Source organism: Anabrus simplex, chromosome 10, assembly GCF_040414725.1.
Source record: "Anabrus simplex isolate iqAnaSimp1 chromosome 10, ASM4041472v1, whole genome shotgun sequence".
NCBI lineage: Eukaryota > Metazoa > Arthropoda > Insecta > Orthoptera > Tettigoniidae > Anabrus > Anabrus simplex.
Window position 1 is genome coordinate 7,363,329 of NC_090274.1, and position 12,083 is coordinate 7,375,411.

At 38.6% G+C, this 12,083-nt stretch overlaps 2 non-coding genes across 2 annotated transcripts; one reads left to right on the forward strand and one right to left on the reverse strand.

The window, feature by feature from the left end:
• The first annotated feature begins 8,640 nt into the window (after positions 1–8,640).
• On the forward strand, positions 8,641–8,722 carry TRNAS-AGA (transfer RNA serine (anticodon AGA)). Its single transcript has one exon. It is a non-coding gene; the product is annotated as a tRNA-Ser (tRNA).
• A 2,974-nt stretch (positions 8,723–11,696) lies between these two features.
• TRNAS-AGA (transfer RNA serine (anticodon AGA)) lies at positions 11,697–11,778 on the reverse strand. The gene has a single exon. It is a non-coding gene; the product is annotated as a tRNA-Ser (tRNA).
• Positions 11,779–12,083: the final 305 nt, after the last annotated feature.

A 12,083-nucleotide genomic window follows, 5' to 3' on the forward strand; every position in this document is an offset into this window, starting at 1 on the left:
CTTCTGGAGGAAGTCTGAACTTTATCTACACTATTAATCTACTAATTTCTCAGAAGATGTCACTACCTGGAAATTTTTGAGTTTGTGAACTGTGTCATTTTTGATGTGTTTTTGTTTCGCTTGAAGTAAGAAGTGTGAACTTTCTCTTCTAGAGGACACTACTGAAGATCAACAATAGTGCGACCTAGTGCGGAGTCAAAGAACTATTTTGTTGGAGAAATTTTTATTTCAAGAGTTTGTTCTTGGTTAAATTTCTTTCTGTCATTGTTTAAGTTGGCTGTATACCCCTCTTTTTCCCCTTATTTTGGATCTAGCCAATCCCGAATTTCTTTAATTAATTTTCCACCAATAATGTGTTTCTTCTTCCTCTATGTAGGGGTTTCTTTTCCCTAGCCAATAAAATTTTTGTGGGAGGGTGTTTTCTTTCCCCTAACGCCTAGAATCTTCCGTGAGAGGATATAAACTGCTGATTTTGGGGTCTCCGGGTCACTTCTGTTCCATCTTTCAGTGTATTAAGTACATAGCAGGAGGCGGGGAGCGCCTCTTTCCTCGGCGGCGGTCAACAATAAGGTAATGGCCGATTAATAAATTCTTTCTTTTCTTGCTCAGCAGTTTAACTTTCGGGGCGGGTTCTAAGCGTTCAACCATGTAACCTTTTCCTAAAATGTAAAAACAACTGGTATCTATTCTATTTTAAAACGACATATCGGGATAGAGAGTGCTTAACCCTCTCGAGCTCCCACTCACATCGTCTTAAGGTGAACTTATTTTCTCAACCAATTCTTCCGTAATGTAATGTAAATTGCTATTAAGTCACCTCTGTAGTATGGGATTAGCCCTTGTAATAACGGCCTAGTGCCAAAGTAGGTTTTAAAAAATCAAAGTGTATCAGGAGTGCGGTTAGCCTCCTCTCAAATTGTTATTTTAGAGGTCATGTAATCAACCTCCTTTTCATGTAACAGACCTCAGTAGGTTGGGTATTTTACCCCTGTGAATACGTCCTTAGAGGACAGCTTGAAGGTAGAGTTTGGTGTGGCCTTTGAGAGGCTTAAATTTTAAGAGCGGATCGCTCTTTTGAAAATGGAGTGTCATATGCCTCGTGGAGGCTTTTCTGTGTAATTCGGAGCCAGGGGCTCCTAGGGATGAATGGGGTTTTCTGCCCCTCTGTTAAAACTTGTGTTTGTGGTAAAACTGAGCTGATCGCTGAAGTCAGGGCGTGAAGCCCAAAACCTGTAAATATTGTAACTCCCCTTGTTTTGCTACATTGTACCTGCCATGTCTGTTATTGCTTTGTTTTTGAAAAGAAAATATAACCTTGTTAAATTTTAAATTAATTTTACATGCACTATAATTTCGTAGCTTGAAACCCATTCACACCCGCACCTTCTTTTACGCATAACTACCGCTAAAACACGGTAACATGAATTATTATTATTATTATTATTATTATTATTATTATTATTATTATTATTATTATTCATTCGATTAGGCCATCTGCAACTGTTTCTTTCTTCTTGTCTTCCCTAAACTTCTTCATTCTTTCTCGGTGTTGTTTTCTTTCTTCCGTCCATTTCCTACCTGATTTCTTCTTGGATTTCTTTGGAAATTTACCGTCGAACATTGTTTTCCTAAATTATTTTCTATTGGTAATTCTCTTTTTTTTTAATGTTGGATAGTTCCAAATTTTCTTCGGATTCTTTGAAAAAATGTTGTTGTTTTATTTGCAAAGTGTTAAAATTTTTGTTTAATTAATCTCTCGTTGTCCATATATTGAATGAATCAACGACTTCATGTAATTACGGGTTGCGACCATGGACAAAGTATAGCCTATCAGGATACAGAAATATTTATGTATAGCATTAACTATTTTCTTTCTGATGCTTTGTATAAATCTTGTTCTGTTCTCATAAAGTGTATTTGTCATTCTCCCAAATAGGTGCCATAATTTTCCTTAGGATTCTCTTTTCTGTTTTGCCTACTCTTCTATCTGAGAAGGTATTCAAACACTCTGGTGCATTATTAAACTGCTGGAAGAATTACAGTTTTTAGTGTCTCAATTTAGCATTGCTGGATACTGACTTTTTGTTGTGTATAGTGTATTCATCGTTGCGGGATAAGCTTTTTTTTCATTCTGTGAATTCGTGCCTTCCCCCTCGCGGGTCGATTTCCAGGACCCTATTATTTGTTTTTTCCGTAACGTTGTGCCGAACTAAGGAGCGTAATTAAACTTGTTTAGCAGATGAATCTTTTTTCATCTCTTCGCAGAATCTCTTCATCATCTCGATGTGTTTTTCCCTTCCGTTCTTCCGTTCATACAGTGCTGGTTCTCATCTTGGGTTTTTCAGCAAAATTATGTTTGTTCCCCAACGTTCTAAAGCTAGTCCTGTCCCATGTAAGTTCACGTGCTTTGCTGATTTTTTGAAGGTCTTTTTCAGTTTCGATTATCAAATTATTCTTGACTTTTAGTGAGGAGGTATAATTAATTTTTTTAAGTAAGTCCTTCTTTCGTTGTTCATTGTTTGAATATGGCCATAACATTTGAATGCCCCTTTTTTCTAATAGTGTCTGACATTATTATTATTATTATTATTATTATTATTATTATTGTTATTGTTGTTGTTGTTGTTGTTGTTGTTGTTGTTACGGGGTTACCCGTGGTACGCAGAGTGAAAGAAGGTGCCGGGGTGAATGGGTCTAACTACAATGTCAAGGAAAGAATTTTAAAAACTGAACTGAAGGTTATATTTTGAAAAACAACAAAATTAACAACTTTAGTGATATAACAATGACATAGCAATTTAGTAACAAGACTTAGAAAAATCCAAGATTTCATAACTATTTTTTTTGCTTTTACAACACATGAAAAAAGAGCTGCGTGCTCTCAGCATTCCAAGCTTATTCAAGGCAATATTAGAAAATTACCATCACTCGTCACCAAGGCACAACTTACAAAATTTAAAACAGGGGTACCTAGTACCCAACTTATTGGGCCGTTGCGGAAAAGAACAGGTTAAGAAAATGGCCCGAAACACAAAGGAAGGAGGCGGATACATGCACTCCTTTATGTAGCTTCCTAAAACATAACGGGCACAAGGCCGATGAAACAGGGGCTATTCCCAAACTATGGAGGTGACTCGTATAAGAATAAATTAAGACTTTACGGGAAGGAAGAAAACCAGTTACAAAACGTAGTCACCTCAAACCAATATGAAGGGGAGCTCGAGAGGGTACATCACTCTCTATCCCCGACTCACAGTTAAAGATTTTATGAAGTTATTACATAAACCGGCAGAAATTACATTTTCAGAAAAGTAGGTTACATAGTTAAAGTTTCGGACCTCCCCCTCGGGTTAAACTGCAGAGCTAGCAAGAAATAAAGAAGTTAATTGGCCATTACCTTGCTGAAGAACTGCTGCCTGATGAAAGAGGCGCCTCCCACCTCCTGCTTGACACACACACACTTAGATAGATGACGATCAAATGGTCAAGAGACGAGAAAATCCGCAGTTTATAAACCCTCGGGGAAAGTTCGAGCCCTTACACGAATAATCGAGACACTCCCATAGGATTTTATTAGTTAACATCAAAAGTGACACTCAGAATCGAGGAAGAAGCCTGTGATAGGCGGAAAATTAATTACAGAAATTCATGATTGGCTAAATTCAAAACTGGCGGAAAGAAAAGATCAATATTGCCAACCCAAAAATGAATGAACGTAATTTAGTAAAACATAACTTATGAATACAAAACTTCTTCCACTTCGCACCAGGGTGCATGATCATAGTTTATTTGCAGTGACATCTGTTGAAAAAAGTCCAGACTTCTTGATGAGGGGCAAACAAAACAAGTAGAAATTCACACAGTACAGGAAACTTCAAAATAACAACATTTCATTAGATTTCTGTAGTGACACCTCCCGGATTTTCTTCAATCCACTTGATCAGCACACCTTTTTAATAGGGAATGCCCTACGTAACTGATGTATCAGTGTAGAAAACCGTTGAGCGGCGAAGGATGTTTTCGTACTATGGGATCCCGTACTTTGTCTGGTAAGAAATATTTTCATCATTAAAGTACTGTTCATAATTTCACTCTTAGAAGTTACGAAAAGTAACAGGAACAGCTTATTTTTATATCTCTTACAGTTAGTTTAACCATTACGGTTACGTAACCGTTATAAAATAACTGCTATGTTATTTTCCAACCGTTCCTAGTGAGACCGCTCTTGATGCTCTCAATACATTGGTATGAGATGTTGAACACCGCGGTCCTACGCGTGGACTGGAAATGTGTTCCGTTTTAAAACGTTCATGTTTTTTTTAAATTACGTTCAGTCACTCTCTCCGGTCAGTGACGTTAAACGTGAGGTAGATAATGGCCGGTTCGCTAATGAGTTACCACCACGTTCCAGGGCCATTGCAGGAAACGGATCGTTATTTCTAGGACTTCACTCTTAGCCGTTTTCTCGTCAAGACTGCTGCTTTCCGTTAACTACTACAATCACTGTGCAGGGATAAGAATCGAGGGCTTTGAAAAAGAAAGAGCAATTCAGAAAGGAGTGAGGCAAGGCTGCAGTTTGTCCCCCCACCTATTCAAAGTTGATATAGAACGAGCGGTAAAGGAAATCAAAGAGGGATTTGGAAAGCGAATCACAATCCAAGGAGAGGAAATCTTTTTTTTCTATTTGCTTTACGTCGTACCGACACAGATATATCTTATGGCGACGATGGGATAGGAAAGGCCTAGGAAGTGGAAGGAAGCGGCCGTGGCCTAAATTAAGGTACAGCCCCGGCATTTGCCTGGTGTGAAAATGGGAAACCACGGAAAACCATCTTCAGGGCTGCCGACAGTGGGGTTAAACCCACTATCTCCGGGATGAAAGCTTATAGCCACGTGCCCCTAACCGCACGACCAACTCGCCCGGTAGGAGATCGATTTGACTAAATTTTACAACATAAAGAGATAGAATGATAGACATATTTTAAGACACGCAGGACTTGTTCAATTGGTTTTGGGGGGGGGGGGAGTGTAGGTGGTAAGAACGGTAGGAACAGCATAGGATGGCATACATAGCTGTATTAAACCAGTCTATGCACTATTTATTTATTTATTTATTTATTTGGTTATCGTACGGCTACACATTACAATAAGGCATGTCGAATTAACAATATTTTCTTTATGTTATAAATACTATACAGTCTATGGATGATGACTCAAACAACAAGACTTACAAAGTGCTACTGTTCTGTATTGTATAGCACGTCATGGTTGTTTGCTCAATATAGCGAACTGATGACTATCCGGAAAAAATAATACGTTAAAATATATCCAACACTAAAAGTAATACCCCGGATTTATTTTTAAACTATTTAATGCATGGCAGCTGTAAGAATGTAAGAATATTAATAACTTCAAGTATAATCAACAGCTGTATTTCGCGTCAAAATTTTCAAATTCGTATTATCGCACTTACCTGCATTTTTTCCCCCGTGAATTCATGAGAATAGCCAGACTCATCTTCAGTAGACGGCTATGAAACAGCGAACTGAAATATCTTTTCAGCTTCTTTGATGTAATGTCGTGCGTCAATGTTGTTTTATCGATCAGTCATTTCAAATGTACATATACTTACCTGATTTCATGTTCTCTTCTTCCGTATGAGTTTTGTAAAACGCTTTACAGGGTGAAACAGTAACGTGCAGGCAAACTTTCCTTATACCGGTACGTAGAAGAAGAAAATATGTTATACTAGCTGGTGCCAGCGGCTTCGCCCGCGTTTATTAATTCAACCGCGTTTCTAAACCGTCTAATAAAATGCATTTATTAACATACATCGTTTTCTATTATTTTAATATTTCATCCCCTTTCAACCCCCGCCCGTAGTGGTGTCTTACCCTACAGTTTTCTTTCCCAAACAGTAAGACATATGAGTATCATGTTTAGTTGAGAGATATGCTGGAACATACACACGTACATCCATGATTTCGGTCATTTTGGACATTCCTTTCGCCCCTTCTAACCCCCATCCCGATTGGGTATGAACTTTGGCTCAAACGGCATCCAGAGGGTCACGGTTCATCTCAGCTACCCCAAAGACTAGGGGTTTCTTGGCCCTACAGTAACTTATCCAGATATTAAGATATATGTGTATCTAGTTTGCTGGGGAGCTATGGTGAAGCATACACACACATTCAGCCGTAATCTCTGTTATTTTTCGACATTTTCTTTCTTCACTCCTTCTGACCCCCTATGCATGGGGACTAAACTTGGACTTTTCGTTTGTATATACCGTTTATAGAATAATGCTAATAATAAGACGATGATGATGATAATGAGTTTAAAGAAACACATCATAATCTTTACATACTGTTGGTTAGGCAACCCGCTGATCGGACTTGTCATGCGGTTTACTTACCTTCCCCTATATATATATATTTCACCCTTGTCACCCCCTATGCCGTTCAAACCACTTCCTAAACCGTTCCAGGGGTACTACGAATAAATTGTGACATTTTAAGCGAAATCGGTCCTGTAGTTTTTGAGTCCATTCGAGACACACATGCAAACAAACAAACAAACAAACAAACATTGATATATATAGATGGGCATGGGGCCGGAAGCAAGTCAGAACTCATTTCTACAACTCTACACAGTACATTAATCATGGGAAACACATAGGAACAGAAAGTATCGGATACCACATACGTGTTAACGGAGGATATTTTGAACATTTCGTGTGGTATGCCGGTATTATCTGTTTCCGTGCGTAAAAGATCAGGAAACGGAAGAAGCCGGTTTATACGTAGAGTTCATGCCTAACTTGGCCTTTATCCCCTAATTTCCAGTACTCTCCTACCATTGTTCCCACCTATTTGTGCTAAGGATCATTCTTGATATTTTCATGTCTGTTAATATTTTAAAACTAACATTCATTAGTTGCATATTTAACAGGCATTGATGAAACTCGCCCATAGAGACATAAGTTTAACAATTTTAATACGGGTCACGGTGGAAACATTTACCTTGTACTAAGCGCCGGCCCTTCAAGGCCTGTAAGGAGAGAGTCTTTTCCTTTCTTTTACTGTTAGGTTCCTAAGAATTCTGTACCTGATCCGCTAACTCGCACGCGAGGCGGCCTACACTCTTGGTTCAGAAATCCCGGGCTATAAAACTATTACAATGACTACATCCAGGATGTAGATAGGTGACGTCCATTGGTTTACCGAGAAGTCCTCACCTTGTCTGATGTCTCCTCCTTTTTCTCTGTGAGCGTATGTTATCACATCAGCTAAACCAATATCTACCAGTCTTTATATTTCTTTCTCCTGAACTCGCCTTAACAGACACAGCAAACACCTGACTCATTCCAGCAAATAGCAGGGTTCTTTTATGTCGTCTGTAAAAAAACTGAAACTGGAGATGTTTGTTACGCCGTACTTGGAGATATTTCAGTTAAATCTGATGTATTATTATTATTATTATTATTATTATTATTATTATTATTATTATTATTATTATTATTATTATTATTATTTTGCCTTTGCTGGCAGGACCTAGTGTTTACAGTGCACTATGTATTCTTGTATGGGCTAGAGTAATTTTGTTACTTTAATAGATCTGTCTCTGTCTTATCCTTCTTGCTTTGACAATATGAAAGTGACTGAGGTATGAGCGATGCTAGTAATGCCATTGCTTATGCAGCCAGTCCCTGCTATAAATGGTGTGAAAATGTTGCTCGTAGGGTCGGTTGGTGCATGCATGTCAGTGGGCTTGGCAGAATGATATGCAATAGCAACTTCTGGCTCGGTGAGGAAAGCAACTGGAAACTACCTCACTCCTCATTTCCCTAGTACGCCTCTTCAGTGATGCCTAGGCCATCTATGACAGCTGATGGCAGAGCTGTTGAGGATCCAACCAGCCTTAGAGCTGAAGACGGAACATACATACGTACATACATACATACATACATGTTATTATTATTATTATTATTATTATTATTATTATTATTATTATTATTATTATTATTATTATTATATGCGAATAAGCCCATTAGGACTACGCAAACTACTTACAGGCGTGCATTTGCCCCCCTTTGTGCCAGTAGTGCATTAGGGTACGAGTTAGATTTTAGTGTATCTTACGTATTGAATGGTTAAGTGTAAACCAGGGTTGATTGTCCTTGGGCTTTCCAGGTTAAAATATTCATCAATCTTTTTGCCTTTAGGAGTGCCAGTAGAGGTTGAGGGAATACCCTGAATCCAGAAAAATCATTTTTATAACATGAAACGCTTCCTTTCATTTCACCCATTTAGCCCAAACAGGATATTATTAAATTAGTTTTTTCGCGATATATCTTAAGAAAGCCTAGTAATGAAATTAATATACGTTAGCTTATGGATTACCTGTAACATAACCCGTTATTCTAAAACTAAGGCATCTCAGAGAGCTGTATGTCGCTCGAATTTCGTTCTAGCTAAACGTTTCCTGACTCATACGATCAATAGCATAGCGTGTTCATATCAGTTTCACTTCCTCTTAGCATATAAACACTATGCAAAATGAAAAAGGATTCAAATTTACTGGGAAATACATGATCGATTATATTTATGTGCTAGCTTTGGCGCCGTGTAGTGCGTGTGTGCAGTCGTGGCCGAGTGGTTAAGGCGTCTGACTAGAAATCAGATTCCCTCTGGGAGCGTAGGTTCGAGTCCTACCGACTGCGAAAATTTTAAGATTTGAAAATATGTATTATTTGGTTTCTGTGAACGTGTTATAAACAAAATATGGAGAATTATTAAAAACAAGTGCATTGAAAGTTGCAATAAAATCAGATAAATGTGGATGCTTTTACAGTGAATCGTTAGAAATGGGTGTATTACTAATGAATTGATATTGTAACAATCACACAGTTTAGTCGCGACAACGCAGGCAGCTTCCATTGGCCTTCCACTAAGAGGGCTGCGTTTCGAGCTCTGGTCAAAGTATGTGAATTGTCCAAACTCGTTTCCTACTCGTATGTCTGTGATATGCCTTTGCTGGCGGGACCTAGTGTTAACAGTGCACTATGTCTTCTGGTATAGGCTAGAGCAATTTTGTTACTTTCATTGACCTGTCTCAGTCTTTTCCTTGGCTCTGACAATATGAAAGTGAATGAGGTATGAGTGATGCTAGTAATACCACTTATGCAGCCAGTCTCTGCTATAAATGGTGTGAACATGTTGATCATAGGATCTGTTGATGTATTGCATATCAGTGGGCTTGGCAGACTTGTATGTAATTGCAAATTCTGGCTCACTGAGGAAAGCAACGGGGAACTATCTCATCTCACTCCTCATTTCCCTAGTACGCCTCTTCAGTGATGCCTAAGTCATCTATGACAGCTGTTGGCGGAGCTGCTGAGGATCCAACCAGCCTTAGGGCTGACTACTATACATACATACATGTCCGTGATACGGACTGCACTCTAAAGTATGTAGGTGGCATCTAGTGGAAATGTCATATATATATAATTAAAAAAAATAAAATTAAAAAATCTTGCTTTACTCAGCAGTAACCCGTGAGTGGTACCGTTATAATTTCCTTACATTAGACGGTTTGAGCACCTTATCAGGGATTGATGAATTGCTTTTTTGTCTCTCTCTCTTTCCAACTGCAAGAAAGAAAATGCTTCACTTTCATCCTTAGTATAAAGGAAGGAACAAAGACAATCCGAATAAATTCAATGGACTGCTGATCGCAATCTTAAAAAGAAAGGATCATTAAGTGCGCATTTCGAAAACTGTCCTCACTTTATTCATTTTTTTAAATTTGTAGTTCTGTAGGCTTACAGATGCCTGTAGCTGTGTTCAGATCGAAGTTATACGTACATTGGTTTTATTTTCAGAGTCTCGCTTATTGGCTGAAAGGTCAGCGTTGTGGGTTTCAGTTTAGAGAGTTCCAGGTTCAATTCCCGGACGGGTCGGCTGGTTAATTCCCCTAACTCCACGACGAGCTTTTTTATGTTTGTCCCAACAACACGTTCCCCATCCTTTTTTTGAGCAATTGTATATATACCTACCTCACATGGATCAGTGCGTCCCAACCGATTTGATTCATCTTCAATATAGCATGTAGACAATGGCGAGAACTTTCACCAGTTCGAATTGCAAAATCCCCAGAAAATGGAATTCGGAAATATTTTGTGTGCATTTAAAAATACCATCTCTAGAAGCTGATGCGAGGACCATAACATCAGCATAGATGTAGGTTTGTACTCCATTCGTCTTAATTGCTTGCATCACATCATGGGCTGCAATGTTGAATACTGTAGGACTCAAGGGATCCCCTTGTAATACCCCAATTGTCTGATCAATTCCTGTAGATATGGAGACAGAGTCGTTAATTCGAAGACTGTTTCCTGCCAAAATGTTATTAATTATACGAACTAAAGGGTTGTTCTCACCCAATAAATTTGTTAATTTATCCATCAGTTTTACTCGGTTAATTGAGTCGAAAGCCTTAGTGTAGTCCACAAACACCGCAATCAACTTCCGTCTTTTAAACCAGAGAGCCTCGTGAATATCATTTTGTAAACAATGAATTGCATGAATAGTCGATCGACCTTTTCTGAAGCCAAATTGCTCCTCAGGAAGAAAAACTTTCTACCTTCCTGTTATAAGTTTTGTTAATGGTTTCAAAAGAGTACATTCCAAGGCGATACCCCTGTAAGCATCAGGATCACAGTTTGGGCTCGAATCAACGAATTGAATATAAACAAAATGAAAACAGTAATGATGACATTCAAACGAGGTGGGAGACGCAGTGAGTCCGAGATCAATTACGTACGAGGATGAACAGCTGGAAACAGTAAACAAATTTAAATATCTAGGCATAACGTTTCCAACTCACGGAACAACTTTCACTATCCATGTTACGGAGAGGTTGTCGGCAGCGAATTTTGCTATGATATTCAGCACCTGCAAAAATTATCTCTGAGAACTGCACTAGCGTTATTTCAGATGAAAGTAAAACCAATAATCACATATGGACTTCATTTAATATGGGAACATCTAAATCAAATTTGAAAACTATCGAGAAGCTTAAGGCTACTTTTCTGAAAAGAGTGATTTGTGTTTGTAAGTGGACACCATCCACACTGTTCTATGAATTATGTCGAGAACCAATGGTGTTGGAAGACCTGAGACGCAGCTTGTCGCTACTATCGACGCCTTATCACGAACTACTGCAAGAGCATTATCGGTAAAAAGCAGAGATTTGGAGTGACTTTTACTCTACTGACGCTGTGATCAGCAGAGAATGGTCAGTTTCCAACTACGAGTTACGTCATCTTGTTACTAGATTTGCGGTTACATGGTTTTCACCATAAAATTTGCCGCACTACCAAGTTTCGTACACCTACCGTAAACTGTGTATGCTCTCTCTGCGATAATACTTGTGATCGTATCAATACCATCTCTATAAGTGCCCGAAGAGGAAGTCCTTGAAAGAATAATTATGCGACTAGTTATTTATTCCTTATTTATTGTAACGTATGGCCATTGGCTGCAATAAATTCTATTATTATTTGAAAGACCATCATGAGCTACTTACCCACACGGAACTTTCTACATCCAGTCACAACTTTTTTTTTTCTGATTTTCTTTCTGACTTCCTCATGTCGCCGTCATACTGCATCTCCACATTAGAATTAAAATTTTCGCAGTCGGTAGGACTCGAACCTACGCTCCCAGAGGGAATCTGATTTCTAGTCAGACGCCTTAACCACTCGGCCACGACTGCAGGCGCTAGCTATTGAATCACATTCCTATAGATCAAGGACTGACAGTTGAAAAATGAATCTCGGGTTAAATTAAATGAGACGGTGCTTTTTATTATTTTACGAATATGTACTAAACATCGCCTTCTAAATACTCAAATACTCGGTCAAGAAAGGAAAAACAATGAATGTTAAAAAAGACTGATATACCGGAAAGAAACATAGCATTCATTGACATTCAGAGTATATCTTGATTCTAAAAATAAGAAATATGAAAGTTACTTGAGCTTCCGTGGGTGAGGCGGCTTGGTTCCGTGGTTCAAATGCC